Source organism: Zophobas morio, unplaced genomic scaffold (genome assembly GCF_036711695.1).
Source record: "Zophobas morio isolate AGI-343-1 ecotype UQ-CSIRO unplaced genomic scaffold, CSIRO_AGI_Zmor_V1 ptg000030l, whole genome shotgun sequence".
Taxonomy (NCBI): domain Eukaryota; kingdom Metazoa; phylum Arthropoda; class Insecta; order Coleoptera; family Tenebrionidae; genus Zophobas; species Zophobas morio.
This window is the reverse complement of record NW_026972135.1, coordinates 10,891,715-10,909,556: the sequence shown is the minus strand read 5'-3', so window position 1 is coordinate 10,909,556 and position 17,842 is coordinate 10,891,715. Positions and strand designations below refer to the sequence as shown.

The 17,842-nt window shown below is 35.0% G+C and overlaps 1 long non-coding RNA gene across 1 annotated transcript; it reads left to right on the top strand.

The window, feature by feature from the left end:
- Positions 1-9,718: 9,718 nt before the first annotated feature.
- Positions 9,719-10,809, top strand: LOC135137933 (uncharacterized). Its single transcript, XR_010281962.1, has 3 exons — positions 9,719-9,785; positions 9,832-9,907; positions 10,040-10,809. It is a non-coding gene; the product is annotated as an uncharacterized LOC135137933 (long non-coding RNA).
- Positions 10,810-17,842: the final 7,033 nt, after the last annotated feature.

Below are 17,842 nucleotides of genomic sequence, written 5' to 3'. Positions count from 1 at the left end.
GTAAATAAAAAAGACAGTTCAATCAACACCTTCTAGAGACAAGGCCTTCGAGTTACATTAGGGAAATTCCACAACACCTAATGATAATACTTTCGATGGCCAATGTCAACTAGCTACTATCACCTAATTATCACCCAATTAACATTAGTATATAAGCATCAATTGTAATTCAATAATTTAGTGTATTCTTGGTCGTTATTGTGTTACTTGAATAAAAGTTGTAAAAAGTTTAATAAACAATTTTTTTAAAATTGTTTATCGGCAAATAAACTTAATTGGCGCAGTCGGTAGGATATCGCAGTTGCAAAATATAAATTGCAATTTGGAATTTTAATTCCTTCGGCGGTATCTAAAAGAACCTCATCTCCACTTGCATTGGGCAAGAAATCATCACCCCGGTCTATCGAAGACATCATTCCAAGCATTCCAAGAAGACAGGCAATACCAAGGTTAGTCCGAGTATCCCTTCTTACTTCCATTAACAACGTTTAATGAACGTAGAATCTTTAACTAACGCACTTGAAAATATTAATTTATCAAGCATGCCAGATCAGCAAATCAATTACGAATTATTAAAGTTATATGTAAACACAGTCCCTCATTATAATGGCGACCCAGATACACTCGAAATTTTCATATCTGCTTGTGATGAACTATTCATACTATTTGCCACTAATAGTCCTCAACTTCAAACTTATTTGTTACGTGTAGTCATTGGCAAACTCACAGAAAGGGCTCAAATATTAATTGGTTCCAGAACCGATCTTAACAATTGGATATCAATCAAAAATGCTCTTAGACTTAGTTTTGGAGATCAACGTAATTTAGACTGTTTAGAACAAGATCTCATTACTCTCTGCCCTAACAGAAACGAACCCCTTCTAGATTTTGGTAAACGTATTCAAGTTGTGAGAAGTAGGTTGTCTGCAAAATTAAAAACAATAAATATAACTGAAATGTCAGAAGCCACGAAATTAATATACGCGAAACAATATGATAACGTAGCATTAAAAACATTTATTCGTGGACTTACAGGTAATATCCAAAGTATTATTAGACTAAGAAATCCGCGAAACATCGAACAAGCGATGTCGTACGTAATCGAAGAAGAAAATTTTAGATACACCCAAAATTTGCCAAACCTCTTAAATAGGAAACCCCCACAAAAAACGTTTATTAACAACAAGCCTCCTAATAATACTGCAAGTAATAATCACTATAATCATTATAATCGAATACCAAACCAATTCAACTTCCAATCAAGACCAACATCACAAAACGTCATCCCACAAAACTCTTTACCACCAAGTTTCAATCCAAATTTCGTACCGCAGCATTTTCCAAGTCAGCCTGTTAACTTAGTTCCAAATAGAAATCCACCCCAACGAAAATTTCTAACAAATTCTGCTGTCTTTAAGTACCCAAAAAACGTCTTTAAGCCCAATGGTCAAAGACCCTCTACAGATCCGACCCCTATGTCTGTCTGTTCGAGAGTTCCAACAATAAAACATTCGCAACCATCATCTAAATTTGGATCCTCTGGCCCTAAAAATTTTATATCAGAAGAAATCGATCATATCCAAAACGATAATGACGAAGAATATTTCGAACAGGAATTCACACATAATGAGACTGATACCGATCAGTTCACAAATGAGCTTCTCACTACAAATGAACCCGTCGTTAATTACGACATGGAAAATTTTCGTCACACCAGCCCATTCGAACCCGCAACATAGTTTGCGAAATTAACAATTTGGAATCATATAACTCTTTACCATACATAACAATTCACGAACCCCCCATGAAATTACTCATAGATACTGGATGCTACACTTCTATCATAAGACCCTCAATAGCGGAAAAATATTATCCATCGTTGATTTATCACGAAAACTCCATAATAAAAACAGCCACCGGTCAGAAACAGTTAAGGTACCAAGCAAACATTCCCGCGTTTAAAGAATTAAAAAGTAATCAGACCTTCAACTGTTTGTTGTACGACTTTCATGACTTCTTTGATGGAATTTTAGGACTTAGAGATCTTAGAAAGCTAAATTTCAAAATAGACTTGGTGAATAATGCGTTGGGTAATAATCATGTCAATGTTCCCCTTCTTTATAGGCAGCCAAAAGACACCTCGGTAACAGTTAGCATTGATAGTCACGAGATTTCAAAATGTAAACTTCCAGTAAATTGTTATTCGGGAGAAATAATCATACCAGAACTCAAAATGAATAATTTATATATCCCAGAAACTCTTACGATCGCGGAAAACTACTTTGCTATTGCAGAAATACATAATAATACCGATTCCAGGATAACAATAACAATAAATCGTCCAATTAAAGTTTCTCGGTTTAACCATAACGAAAACGAAATTTATCATTTTGAAAACTTCTCTAATAAACAACAAAGTAAAAACAAAAATATTGCCAAATTAATAAGGACCGAACATTTAAACAACGAAGAAAAAAATGCTATCATTTCGTTGTGTAACGAATATTCTGATATATTTCATCAAGAAGATAAAACATTGAGTTTCACTAATCAAGTCAAACATGAAATAAAAACCACAGATGAAATCCCGGTTCACACAAAATCGTACAGGTACCCCTTTATTCATAAACCAGAAGTTGAAAAACAAATTAATCAAATGTTAGAAACAGGCATAATTAGGCCCTCTCAAAGTCCCTGGTCTTCTCCAATCTGGATAGTTCCCAAAAAAGTAGACGCTAGCGGCAAACAAAAATGGCGAATCGTAGTAGACTACAGAAAAGCCAACAGCAAAACTGTAGATGATAGGTATCCACTACCTAACATTACAGATATATTAGATAAATTGGGAAAATGTCAGTATTTCACTACTCTTGATTTAGCCTCAGGTTTTCACCAAATCGAGATGAATCCTCAATCGATCGCGAAAACAGCTTTTAACGTAGAAAACGGTCACTATGAATATGTGCGAATGCCATGCGGTCTCAAAAACGCACCGGCAACTTTTCAAAGAGTAATGGACAATATTCTAAAGAACTTACAAGGAAAAATCTGTTTTGTTTATATGGACGACATAATAATATTTTCAACCTCCTTGCAGGAACATATCTCTAATTTGAAACTAATATTTAATCGTCTCAAAGAAAGCAGATTGAAAATCCAACTCGATAAGTCGGAATTTTTAAGAAAAGAAGTCGAATTTTTAGGTCACGTAGTCACTCCTGAAGGCATAAAACCAAACCCTCAAAAAATCAAAGCAATACAAAAATTTCCAATTCCCAAAACAGCCAAAGAAATAAAATCATTCTTAGGTTTGCTAGGCTACTATAGAAGATTCATTAAAAATTTTGCCAAAATAACAAAACCATTTACTAAATGTTTAAAGAAAGGAGAAAAGGTAGAACATACTCCAGAATTTATTAAAGCTTTCCAATTTTGCAAGGAAATACTATGTGATGAACCCATTCTTCAATACCCAGATTTCTCAAAACCATTCAATTTAACAACAGATGCTTCGAATTTTGCTATAGGAGCAGTTTTAAGTCAAGGACCTATCGGTAAAGACCTCCCTATTGCTTACGCCTCTAGAACTCTAAACCCTGCCGAATGTAATTACAGTACCATTGAAAAGGAATTACTAGCTATAGTATGGAGTACCAAATATTTCAGACCATACTTGTTCGGTAGAAAATTTACAATTGTCACAGACCATAAACCGTTACAATGGCTATTCAGTCTAAAAGAACCCAACTCCAGGCTAGTGAGATGGAGATTAAAACTCGAAGAATTTGACTATGATATCGTATATAAAAAAGGAAAACAAAACACTAACGCAGATGCGCTATCGCGAATAGAAGTCCACGCCATCGATAATAACGATGATTCACTTTCCATAGTTCCTAACGTCGGTGATGCACACGAAACAATTGATAAATTCTTAACAGACCCATCTCTTATACCGGTACCTGACGACAACTCTTTAAAACAACTAATTATTGATAAACAAACCCCTTTCCCATTCAAAGAAAAAATAATTGACCAATTTAACAATGAACCCGGTACGTCTTCTTCACTCATAGATAATAATACTGATCCCGAAACACCAAAAATAAAAATTATTTCGAATATACAAATCAAACCACCAGATCAAAATGTATCTGATAACGAAACCATTCATACCTCAGTGGAAAATCCAATTTTAGAAATCCCAATTACTGATAAACCCTTAAACATGTATAAAAACCAAGTAATCATATACTGTAGTCGCGATGTCATAACACCAAATGTAAAAACTCAAACAATCTTCGACAAAAACCGATCTGTCATTTCGCTTCCGCTAACAAATTTTGAAACAAACCTGATAAATACCATAAAGAATTATCTCGATCCCAAACAAACACACGCTTTATACTTCAGAACACCCGAAATAACAGCCAGATTTCATAAAGCAGTACAAATGTATTTCAAAAATACTGTTTCGGCTCGAAGACCAATGTTTCGGCTCGAAGACCAATGTTCCGGCTTGAATGCCAATGTTTCGTACAATCCGAATCGTAGTACCAACGTTTTTTGTAATCCGGCTGATACGACCATGTATGGTCTTCCGAATTGTACCTTGATGTTGCTCGAAGGACCTTTGTTTGCTATAATTGAAATAATGGACAGCGTTCGGTTTCGATGTTTAATGTAGGACGGTTACAGAAGTACTAAAATTACAGTGCTATTTACAAAAACAGGTAAAGATACCCAAAAGGGTGAGTGGCCGCTTCCGGAAATGCAACAAATACTTCGTTTAGATTTATCAAATGTAATAACTTTGTAACTGACGTCATAACGTTAGAAGATCAAAAAAATAAGCTTGAATATCACCACCAAGGAAAAACCTGTCACAAGGGTATTAACGAAATGAAAAATTCATTATCACGAAACTGGTATTGGCCGAAAATGATAGAAGATATTACTAATCATGTGAACAACTGTAAAATATGTCAAATCGCGAAATATGAACGAAACCCACCTGTTATAAAATTTAATCTGACACCAACTTCAAGTAAACCTTTCGAACACATCCACATAGACATATTCAAAATTTTAAATAACTCTTTTCTAACGATAATTGACTCATTCTCTAGATATGGCCAAGCGTATCCCATTAAATCCTTACACCCGATAAATGTGATAGACAATTTATAATTAATAAGTTTCCATACCGCTTTTCAAACAAAAGCAAAGCGGTATGGAAACTTATTAAATCAGAACTAAATGTAAAGTGTAACAGCACCCGTCAAAACTTACATACAGCTGAAGAGTTAAATACACATTTTGTCAAGGTTGCCAACCAACTAATCTCAAATATTCCACCGGCAAAAACAAGCAGTTCCACTTTTGTTAACAACTTAAACAAATCACCAGTAAATTCCATTTGCTTCTGGCAAACTGATGAAAACGAAATCTTAAAAAGCATCAATGAATTAAAATCTTCTACTAGCAACGATTTATATGGCCTAAATTCGACTGTTATTAAATTTGTAGCTCTCACCATTGCTAAACCCTTATCAGTACTAATAAACAGATGTATTGACGAAGGCATATTTCCAAGTTGCTTGAAAGTTGCAAAAACCATAGCATTACATAAGAAAGGGGATATAAATAACATTAACAATTACAGACCCATATCTATTTTGCCAATTATTTCTAAAATATTTGAAAAAATCTTAAAAAAGAGACTAGTCCAATTTTTCGAAAATAATCATGTGTTTGTTAGTGAGCAATTTGGATTTAGAAAAAACAAATCAACTATTTTAGCTATCCTAAATCTAGTAGAAACTATAATGTCTAACATCGAAAACAACAAAGCCACTTGCGCGACGATGCTTGATCTATCGAAGGCTTTCGATTGTGTAAACCACCACATCCTATTAAATAAACTATATTATTATGGAGTAAGAGGCAAATGCCACGAACTTCTTGCGTCATATTTAAAAGATAGAACACAAGTAGTATCTGAAAAAAGCATATTATCGCTACCCAAAACATTAAAGATTGGAGTTCCCCAGGGTTCAGTATTGGGACCAATATTATTTTTAATTTATATCAATGATATTGCTGCAAATATAGATACACAAAAATGTATATTATTTGCGGATGACACGAGTCTCGTCAATTCGTCAGATAACATTCAGGATCTTAAAAAAATGGAAAGTCACAGTAAGCAAAAAACAAAGGAATGGCTTACATCGAATAGTTTAGTTTTAAATGAAGAGAAAAATCAATGTGTTATATTTTCCTTAAAATCTAACTTAACAAACACTACTGATGTTATGAATGTAGGAAAACTATTAGGGCTGACATTGGACAGTAGACTTACATGGAAACCACACATTGATGTACTGGCACCACGACTGAACTCAGTATTATACCAAATAAAAAAATTAATGTTGTATTGCTCCAGCGATATAGCTCGCACATTTTATTTCAGTAATTTTAATAGTTTACTAAGCTATGGTATTATATTTTGGGGAAATTCTAGTAACGCAACTCGAATATTTTCTATACAGAAAAAAGCTATCCGAGTTCTATCAAACTGTCGTGACATGAGGGCACATTGTAAACCCTTCTTTAAAAAACTTAATATCTTGCCACTTCCTTGCATTTATATTTATAATATACTACTATATGCATATGAACAACAAAATAACTTTGTTAAACATTCAGACGTGCATGATTACCCAACTCGTAACAAAGATAAATTCATGATGCCATACCATCGGTTAGAAAAAACAAAAAATTCCATACAAGTAACTTGCATTAAAATGTTTAACTTATTACCACACACGGTCAAAAGTCTTTCGCCCTATAAATTTAAGTCTAAGATTAAGTCCATTTTGCATGAAAAATTGTTTTATAACATTGAGGAATTTGCTAGTGTTCACATATAGGATGTCTTCGGCGGCGCAGATCATTTATTGATTGTTTTAGAAGTACTGTTATGTAGGTACTTGATTGTACTTGTTTATACAATGTGTATATTTTAGTCTAGTGTGTAAGTATATGTTATGTAAGTGTGTACATTTTGTTACTGGACGAGGCTAAACAAATTGTATTTTGTATGCTAATAAATTTATTCTATTCTATTCTATTCTATTAAGTTTTATTTCGCATCACGGTATGCCCTACAAAATAACAACCGATTGCGGTGGAGAATTTAAAAATAATCTTTTAGATGATTTTTGCAAACTACATAAAATCGAACTCCAACACCAAAAAATTCCAATAGTAATTCCCCGGTCGAACGTTTTCACTCTACATTAGCAGAAGAAGTCCGATGTTTGAAACTAGAAAAACCACGCGAAGAGACCATAACGCTAGTAAAACACGCGATTGTAGGATACAATAATTCCATTCACTCAGTAACAGGACATACGCCTTTTGAAATAATCAACGGTCACATAAATAGTAGCAACCCTTTCGATCTATCAGATAAAAAGATTATATCCAATTACATTCAAAATCATAAAGAAAACGCCAAATTGTTGTATAACACCATAAAAGTGAAAAATGTTAACTACAAAAAACAAAACATAGCCAAGTTGAATCTTAAAAGAGAAGATCCTACTTGCTATGCTGCAAACGAAACCGCTTATATTAACTCAAAAGAACGAAATAAAGCAAAACCCAAATTTCATGCAGCTAAAATAATTTCTGACAATGACAAAAAGATAGAAACAAGTCGCGGTATGTATCATAAATCAACTGTAAAAAAACCTAGAAAGTTTTACAATAAGCAATTGTTACAGGATGATACAAATCTTTAGGACCATCTTTCTACTAGTCATAACGTCAACCCTAAGTAATTCGGTGGAGGAAATCACTATCACCCCTATCCATTCACAGATTCTCCCATTCCATCTAGGTGTTGGTAAAATTATAGAGACAAAACATACATTTATCCATTACATCGAAATCAACCCACTAATATCACTCCTGGATAATACCATCTCCTATTTTAATACGATTAACACTACACTACATTTACAAACATCCCTAAAAACTCAAGTAACCTACAGAAATGTCCTAAGAAACCTACTACTACATGCCCATTTCCTTATTTTAGAGTCCGAAAGAAAACTAAACAATCTTAAACCCCACATCATCAAAAAAAGAGGCTTGATAAATTTAATAGGTAAAAGTTCAAAATGGTTATTCGGTACCCTAGATTCAGACGATGGCGAACGCTACGATCATGCTCTTAAAACATTATCTGTAGCCCAAGAATCAATGTCAAAACAAATGCAATTGCAAACCTCACTAACAAAAAGATTAATAGATAGCTACAACCATACAATCACAACCTTGAGTAAAAACCAACAATTAATCAAAATCAGGTTGAATTATTTCGAAGATAATGTATATAAAACTTTTGATGACATCTCCGCTTATATTAGGGCTCAGAATACCTTAGACCAAATTATCCTAAATTGCCAAAACCTCATCACTCTTTTAGATAACTTAGAGGATGCCATGTTTGCTAAATTAAACACATTGCATAATTCAATTATCTCTATTAACGATATTAAGATCATGCTTGATCAATTAATAAAAATCTATGGTGATTCAAAAATTATGAAGTTCAAAAACATCACATCCTACTACCAACTACTAAACTTAAAAGTTGTTTTTAGTCCTGACAAAATAATCTTTGTCATACACATTCCAATTTTCCACTCAAAACATTTTGATTTCTATCACCTATTCCCTGTGCCACAAAACAACCTAACCATAATACCCAAAAAACCCTTCCTTATACTCGGCACATCAGAACACCAGTATCAAGAAGAAGAATGCGAACCGATAGAAGACCAACACATCTGTCAAAACCAACTAATGCCAAATGGAGACGACTGTATACTTTCGCTTATCCAACACATGAAGCCGAATCAATGCCGATCGACCCCCGTACACGTTAACGAAGCTATATTCGAGCAAATTGGAGACGATCACCTTCTAATAATCCCCGCAACCAACTCGATCAAGTTAAGAAAAACCTGCAGTAATCAAGGATACACACTCATCAAAGAAACAAGTCTGATAAAAGTCCCTCATCACTGCAGCATAAGCACAGATACCTTCCAATTTGTCAACGAAGAAAACACGATCAGAGGCGAGCCATTCATGATACCCAGCATCAACAACAAGGAAATACAACCAGTTTCGCACCATGGACACCTGCAGTTACATAACGTCAACCTAGACGATATTTCCCGGCTTAACAACCAAATCCGATACATCAACGATCTGAAAGACGAAAACCACCACCACAGAGAAATCGGATATTTGGCCATCCTCATTTTACTGTGCATCGGTCTCATAATCTTTCTAATTTTTAGATTTCGAAACTCACTCCAAAAGGCCTTAATACGAAGAACGACCCAAACTCAAGAAACTGGCGAAAACAACATCCCCATGTTATTTTCGACTTAAGGAGGGAGGAGTTACATTAGGGAAATTCCACAACACCTAATGATAATACTTTCGATGGCCAATGTCAACTAGCTACTATCACCTAATTATCACCCAATTAACATTAGTATATAAGCATCAATTGTAATTCAATAATTTAGTGTATTCTTGGTCGTTATTGTGTTACTTGAATAAAAGTTGTAAAAAGTTTAATAAACAATTTTTTTTAAATTGTTTATCGGCAAATAAACTTAATTTTCGCACAGACTCATTGACAGCGTGTGACGTCACCACGATGGGTCCAGGAATATTCAGGACCGCCACAAATTGTATTTTGAATTTTTATTGCTGAATTCTCAAAAATAATTTTGGTAGTTTTTTCAGATTGTAGATTATATTGGATGTTCTGTGGATTGTAGTACGTACTTAGCAGGTCATTTTAAAACCATAGGTTAGTACCTATAGTGCAATATAATTAGAATCAAAACGTTTAACAGTTGAGGTTATGTTGAATTTGAATTGTTTTGTGTTAACTTTTTTGATCATTTTAGCAAAACCCTTTTAATTTTTATATATTTTGCAGAAATGCCAACGAAATGTTGTGTACCGAATTGCCGGGGCAATTGCAAAAATGGGCCAAGACCATCAATGCTCCAAGCATTCTTCAGACAAAATTCTGGATTTTATTGAAAATTTGTTCCAGCAACCGTCAACCCAATGGGAAAGTTGCAAACTCAGTATGTATAAATTGTTAGTTATAAGAGTAAATGTATTTGAGTACCTTGTGTACTAGTCATGTAGGATAATAACCAGGATAATGTCAAGTACGTAAAAGTGTGTTGTGGCTGTCAGAAGTACAATGGATAAAAAAAACTATAAATACAAATGCAAAGTGCCTTCTTGTCAAAATGTATCGGGTACAAACAAACATTTTTTTTCTTTTCCGAAAGCGACAAAACAAAGGCAAATATGGTTCATTGCTTTAAACAATGCATTTCCCGGCGATGTTGAATATACTGACAAAAAAGTTTATTTATGTGAAGATCATCTTACTAATAACTTTTTCACTAGTACCTTACGCACCAGATTACACAAATTTGCCGTACCAACAATATTTAATAATTGTAATAACAATATTTCCGATAGATTTTCTATTACTAATGAACACGATTATTGTTCGTCGCACGTGAATAATATTAGCGAAAGATGTGTAACACCAACGGGGTACAATAATTTTTGCTCAGATCAAATAACTGATCCTCGTAATAGTTTAATTTCGTCAACTCCTCATCAACAAAAGAGATCATGTAGTCCTTCTGCCATTAACTCTTCAACAAAAAAAAGAAAAAACAGTGACAGCGTGTTGAAAGCAATAGGTTGTAATAGACCTCACTCCGCGAAAGAAAAAATTGTATTTTATTAATAGACACCAACAATAAAAAATTCTTAAACTTAAAAAAGTACTCTACAAATGTTCATGTATGATTCAAGGAATTTATTCAGGCTGGAAGCAACCGGTTGCGTATTTTTTTACGAAAGATACTGTTAAAAGTACGCAGTTGAAAGATCTTATTATTGAAATAATTAATAAACTAGAAACGGCTGGACTAAATGTTGCTTGTACAGTGTGTGATCAGGGTGCAACTAATATGAAAGCTTTGAATATTCTTAAAAGTTTGTCTGGCATTGACGAAAAATTACCATACTTTATTCTAAACCAAAAGAAAATTATAATTTTTTACGATTCTCCACATTTACTTAAGTCTACAAGAAATGCTTTATCAAAATGCACAATATTATACGACAATGACAAGAAGGCGAAGTGGCAATATTTATTATTAGCATATGAATATGATCGAGGCCGCCGATTTCAGACCTTACATAAGATTAGGGAGTGCTATTTGCACATTGATAAATATAAATTATTTAAAATGAAAGTGGCGGTTGCCGCAAAAACACTTAGTAATACAATGGCGGCAGCCATTAAGACTATGGTTAGCCAAACAAGCATGCCATCTGAGGCTATTGAAACTGCCGAATTTATCTGTGATATGAACAATCTGTTTGATAGTTTCAATTCGGGAGGTATTAATTGTAAAAAAGCAAATCCTCCTCTTCGAAATGCTATTACTAATCAATCCAGACATTTTATCTTTTGGGACCAAATGAAAACAAAAATTGAAACATGGCAATTTTTGGACGAAAAGAAAAATACAATTCGAACGACGATGCCTTTTAAGCAAGGGTGGTTGAATAACATCGAAGCCATGAAATTAATTTGGCCAATTTGCTCCGGTGCGGGATTCAAATTTTTGAGAACGCGAATGCTAAATCAGGATCCGTTGGAGAATCTTTTCTCTGTGATCAGACAACATGGATCTGGAAATACCAATCCCAGTTGTTTTCAATTTATTGCGGCGTTCAAAAATTCTATTTTAAATAATTTGCTAACTCATAAAAATTCTAGTGGGAATTGCGAAGAAGATGGTGGTGCCATCTTAGATAATTTAAGAGACTTTCTTGGGGATTCAGTTGGCACAGTTAAGCCACTTTTATCAAAAAACGATAATAAACTTTCTTCTTTAAAACCCCCAGATTTTGACAAGGCAACCGTAGAAAATGACCCGTATGATTCACAGGCACTTGCTTACGTCTCTGGTTTTTTAGTTAGGAAAATTAAAAACACAGAATGCAGTACTTGTCACCGAATATTAACCGTTGACACACCAGAGCCACAACACATTTTTACCAATTTTAAAGAATATGACAATCGATTTAGACTGCAATACGTTACCAAAGATTTACTTCTTTTTATAGCACATGTTTATGACGTTGCAATGTATTATTTGGACAAATTTCCATTCATTACCAGCATTTCCGAAAATTTGCTCACGATTTTGACTGAGAAAGTAGAATTTGCTTAGTTTAAATGTGACCATCATGCAAGAGATATTCAGAAAATGTCGCCGAGATCTGCGATTTTTTTAATTTTAAATAAATATTGCCAAAATATTCAGAGACAATTTGAAGACCAAAATAGAAAAAGAAATGCTGAAAGAAAATTACGAACATATCAAAATATGTCCAAGTAATCTACATTTTTGCACGTTTTTTTTTATAACTTTTGTAAGTGGAGGAGTACGTTGTCACACTGTGGTAATATATAATTTGCAATTGTTCAAGCAACTAGTTAGTTAATGTTTCAGTACCTGCATTGTTGTTTTTTTTTTGTCTATTTTTCTTTGGACGGTGTGTTCAGTATTGTTTGTTTTTACTGTTTTTTTTTTCAAGGTACACAAAAATATATTTTTTAAGTGGTTTCTGATAACCTTTCTCTGTTTTTTAATTTTTGTGGGAGAATTATATTTGTTTACAACTGACTGGCGTTTGCCATTATTTTTGTTTGTAGAAAATTTATTTATTTTTTGAATTTTTGTAATAAATTTTTTTAAATGGATATTATTGTTTGTTTCTCATTAACCACAATTCTTGATATCTTGATAGAAAGTCAGCAAAAAAAATCTGCGGTAACCTTGTTTAAACTTTCGCGCCGGATCTAGTAGTTCTTCCAGTCACTTGAGCGGCGCGGCCATCGTGTTTCTCATTTCATGCCATCTTTTACACGTCTTTCTCTGTTTACTGGTCTGTGACTGGTACTGCCGGCGCCGGCTCCAGTTAACCAGTCAAACGGTTGCCAGCGCCGGCTTTTGTCAGACGAACAAACGGTTGCCGGCGAAGTGCCTAACCTCAAAAAGTGGCATAAGTATAGGCTACGCCCGTAGTAGTTGCAGAGTGTTACTAACGATAAAACAGAAATTAATGTGAGAGACAAATTCTCAACGCATGAAGAATTTAGTGAATCTCTTGCTGCATTCAAGCAGAGTATTTAACAACGAATTTTGGATCCGTGATGCAAGACCGCTGGAAATAAAAAAAAAAAAAACGTTTTCCTGAATTTGTTAAAAGTAATAGTTATATAGTGGGGCTTCCATCTCAAGAAATTTAAGCTAAGAGTCTCATTATTTTTTATCGAGCGTTTGTCATCGTCTTGTCCTTGGTTGACCTGACCTCGGTCGGGTTCGGGTAGTGTCGTGCCCATGGTACAATAAAACATGGTATGCCATGCATGCAAAAAGTGAGACGTCACATAGGCGTTGGCGCGTTCCAACTGATTCCAAACAAAAATGGTTGCCATGGTTACCGGTGTTAAATGGCCATAAGGAAGTGGAATCAGTAACCCAAACGGGGAGTTGGTGAGTGACCACCATCGTAACAACAAGACCCCGGAACGATAGTACCATTTTCGATAATAAATTTAGTTTACAATTTTATTTGGTAGTTTAAAATTTGGGGTTCCTGAGAAATTAAGCTTGGGTCGTGACAATACTTTCGGCTTCTTAAAAATTGTCCGTTGATTAGAGGTGTCCGCTAATGGAGGTTTTGCTGTATAGAAAGTACTGGTTGCCGGTTTTACGATGCATCAAATTGTGTAAACAGACTACCTTGAGGAAAGTCTTGTATTTTTTTGTACAACAGTAAATAGTTTTTTTTTTCCTCTTGTGATAAAGTAATTACATTATTATAGGTTTTCGATATTTTTTTTTGTAGTAGAAGAACGTGTCATTTATTGCTCTTGTATATTCATAAATAAATTTAAATTTAAAAAAGCAGCTCGATTAATCATTCTTTTCTGGTAAAAATGTAATACCACATCCCAATTTCTTTAGTTTCAAACACATTAAAAAAAATAATTATTTCTTCAATAAATCATGCAAAATGTTTAACATTCTGTCGGGTACCAAAGCAACATTTTAAAAAAATGTCAAACTTAAATAAGACTTTGTGGTGCTTTTATATAAAACAGTTTTATACACACGAGGGCGCCTCCTTGTGCATGTTTATTGCCCCCATTCACGACGCGCCATGTCTTCGAAACACTCGCATCAACTGCGGCCTACTTTTATCTCCGCACATGAGGTAGCTGGGTAAACGCCTAATCCACGACAGAGGAGATCAGGTGTTACGGTTGACTTAAAATTTCCTGAACTTTGGCGATATCCGAAAACGGGGAAAACTGTAATATCTCTTCGGCAATTCAAACAAAGAATTTACATGATGTTAAATTATGCATTGATCCAAGTAACTGGTTACTTAAAAAATTTAGCTTCGATAGTTTATTTCGTGGACTGTTCCCCATTACCCAAAACAAACACTTGAGAAATAAACACAAAATGCGATTGACGATCCATTTCGGCGTTTCCTCTTGATACGCATCCTTCGTCGCGAGAATAACGTCTCGGTGATGCAAACTCCAAGTAGTTGTTAACCGGTGATAACCAGATGATAAATACCTAAACACGAAATCAATCCCCCCGTCCCTCAGTGCACGATTTTATGAATTCTACCGCACTTCACGGTCCTTTTCCCCAAAGTGGAACAACGTTAGGTGAAATTTAAATGCCATAAATGAACTATTAGCAATCTTATGTGAGGGACTATTATCCGATTAGAACATCAGCAATTAGTTACGCTTGCTGGAAAAACTGTGGTGTCGCCATCGGTACAATTATTAATTTTCGGTAAACAGGCTCCTTTTTTTTTAACTAGAAGAGCTTCCAACTAAAAAGAACTAAACTTGAACATGGTGTAACGATTTTTTTTTTTTTTCAAATTCAATTATCAAAAGCGATTTCGCGCCTATCCGTCAATAGCCTCTAACGGAAAATGTTTGGAGTTTGAGTAGAAAGGTGTTGGATGGGAAGCCGAAAAGAAAGCAATTCTCCAAAGAATAAATTCCCAGGATCCGCAAAATTGATCTGAAAACAGTTCAAAACCGAATGCGATGCATTAGGACAATATTGGGTGTCATTGAAGATATTAGACCTTTGTCCATAATTTAAAGTGGCACAGTTAGAATTGGGCTGGAGCTCGGCAACAGACGCAAATATAATCGCGGTCCCCGAATTGAAGGCCAGTGGGTTTTTAGGGGTTTTACCGCACAACTAAGAACGTCTTCCTAGTGCCTGTACCTAGTCGAGATGCACCAACATTACTGGGGGTTATTCGTGAATGGATACATCCTGGTAGTGAGGGCGTATAAGACGCTGGGCGCGTATAAGACGCTGGGCGCGTATAACACGCTGGAGGACAGCGTCCAGAACTTGAGTGTCAACCATTCCCTCAACTTTGTAAACCCGACGGATCCAGAAACTCACACTCAAAACATTGAGCGGAACGGGAGATGTGAGGGGAGGACTGTCCCGCTATGGACGCAAAACTGAACACTTCGTGGAATATCTTGCAGAATTATTATTTAAAAGAAAATTCGCACTGGGTGAACGGGTCCACGACATTTTACCTAGCCATTGCTGTTTTGTATCCACCGCCACCTTAAAGGCAAATAAGATAAAAATTTGAGGGAAGTCCTAAACTTACTATTTATATATACAGGGACATTTTTTTAACTCTGAACATAGACCGCAAATGGCCTATGTTCAGTTTTACAAAACACACAGCAATGCATTGGTAACTATGCAACCAATATTACGCATAGCCGCTCCAAACCGCATTGATTTTGAAAATTTTTTAAAACTGACGCTGTTTTTGAAACGTCAAATTATTTCATTTGATAAAAAATGTATTCCACAAAAGAAAAGCTTCAAATAATTCACTGGTATCACGCTGGTAATAGCATACGCAATATACGCGATCTCTTCTCAGTGAGTTACCCAGATAGACCAATCCCTTCAGTGGGAACAATTTGCAACATTTTTGCAAAATTTAATAACACAGGGTGTGTGGTACAGGCACACCACAAAAGAAATCGGCTTTGCTGTGTCCTCATTGAAGAAAATAAATTGAATATTTTGTGCTATGTGGAACAAAATCCCGTGTCTTCTTTAAGAATAACGGCAAATTATTTTGATATTTCTCCCTCATCAGTTAAAAAGGTTTTGAAAGAATTCAAGTACAAACCTTATTAATTTACGATCCACCGACAACTTTCTGAAGACGATAAAATTAAAAGAACAGATTTTTGTGAAACACTGTTCAATTTATTAAATGAAAATGAAGAAATTTTACACAAAAAACCTTTTTACAGATGAAGCGTCGTTTTCAATAAATGGGGAAGTTAATTCACAAAACTATCGGTTAGCTTCCAGTTACCCACTTATCCTTTCCATATTAATCCTTTCCTTACAGATATTGGTCCCGTACTAATCCTCGTCCACAAAATTTAACGCGAACGCAGTATAATAGAAAAGTCAATGTGTGAGCCGGAGTAATAAATAACACACTAATTGGTCCATTTTTTATCGATGGAAATTTAAATGCAACGAAATTCTTGCAACTCCTCCAGACACAAATAATCCTCCAGATTGAAACTTTAAATATTGAAGATCCATGGTTCCAAATGGATGAAGCTCCCGCACATTCTGCTGCTACAATTACTCACTACTTAAACGAAATCTTTGCTGAATGTTGGATAGGGAGATTTGGTCCAATAGCTTGCCCAGCTCGGTCTCCGCACTTATCACCAAATGATTTTTTTCTTTGGGGGCACTTAAAGAACAACATTTACACTAATGTGATGATAAATGATGTTCAGGAACTAAAATATTATTCTCAGCACCTCAGATCCGTGTCTCCGGCTTGAGAGCAACCCCGGCGCCCATTTCGCGATTTGGTCGTTCAGCACCTGTGCGAAGAAAAAAGAAAGAAATACACAAAGTGTGAAAGTTCGTGTTTGAGCAGTTGTTTCTACACACATTTGGTGACGAGCAGTTTTCAGGAAGATAAGTTTGTGAACGTTCCTCCAACTTCTAAAATGTCATTTGCTAAAGCAACCATTCAATATGCTGGATTGCGCAATACTTCGTATAATATTATTAAATTAACGCAACCCATCCTCTGCGAGTGAATTTATATTTACCAAAGTGTTCTTGTGTAAACGCTACATTACAAAGAGAAATTCAGGTTGTTGAATGAAAGCATTTTTCCTTCAACCAAATCGGGAGACAAGCTGTGGTGAAAATTCTGAACCCACTACTAACAAACTCCCCGAAGAATTTGACGAATTACCAAAAAATTGCACTGAAAATTGAGCAATTGTCTCACTATTCTTCTAAATGAAACCATTATTCTTCAGTATTATAAGCATTTGAAAAGATATAATAATTTCTTCTGCGAGAAAATAGTGCTAAGACGGATAACATCATTCGAAGAAATGAATACCACATGGATGAAAAAATTTCTGGCGACACTATATCCATGTAGAAAATGAAAAAGGACAGATAATTACGGCTTGACAGGTGATTGCTAGAGCAACCGCATTGCAAACAGGTTTTTTTGGATAAGAGGTTTCCTGAACACACTATAAGGAACA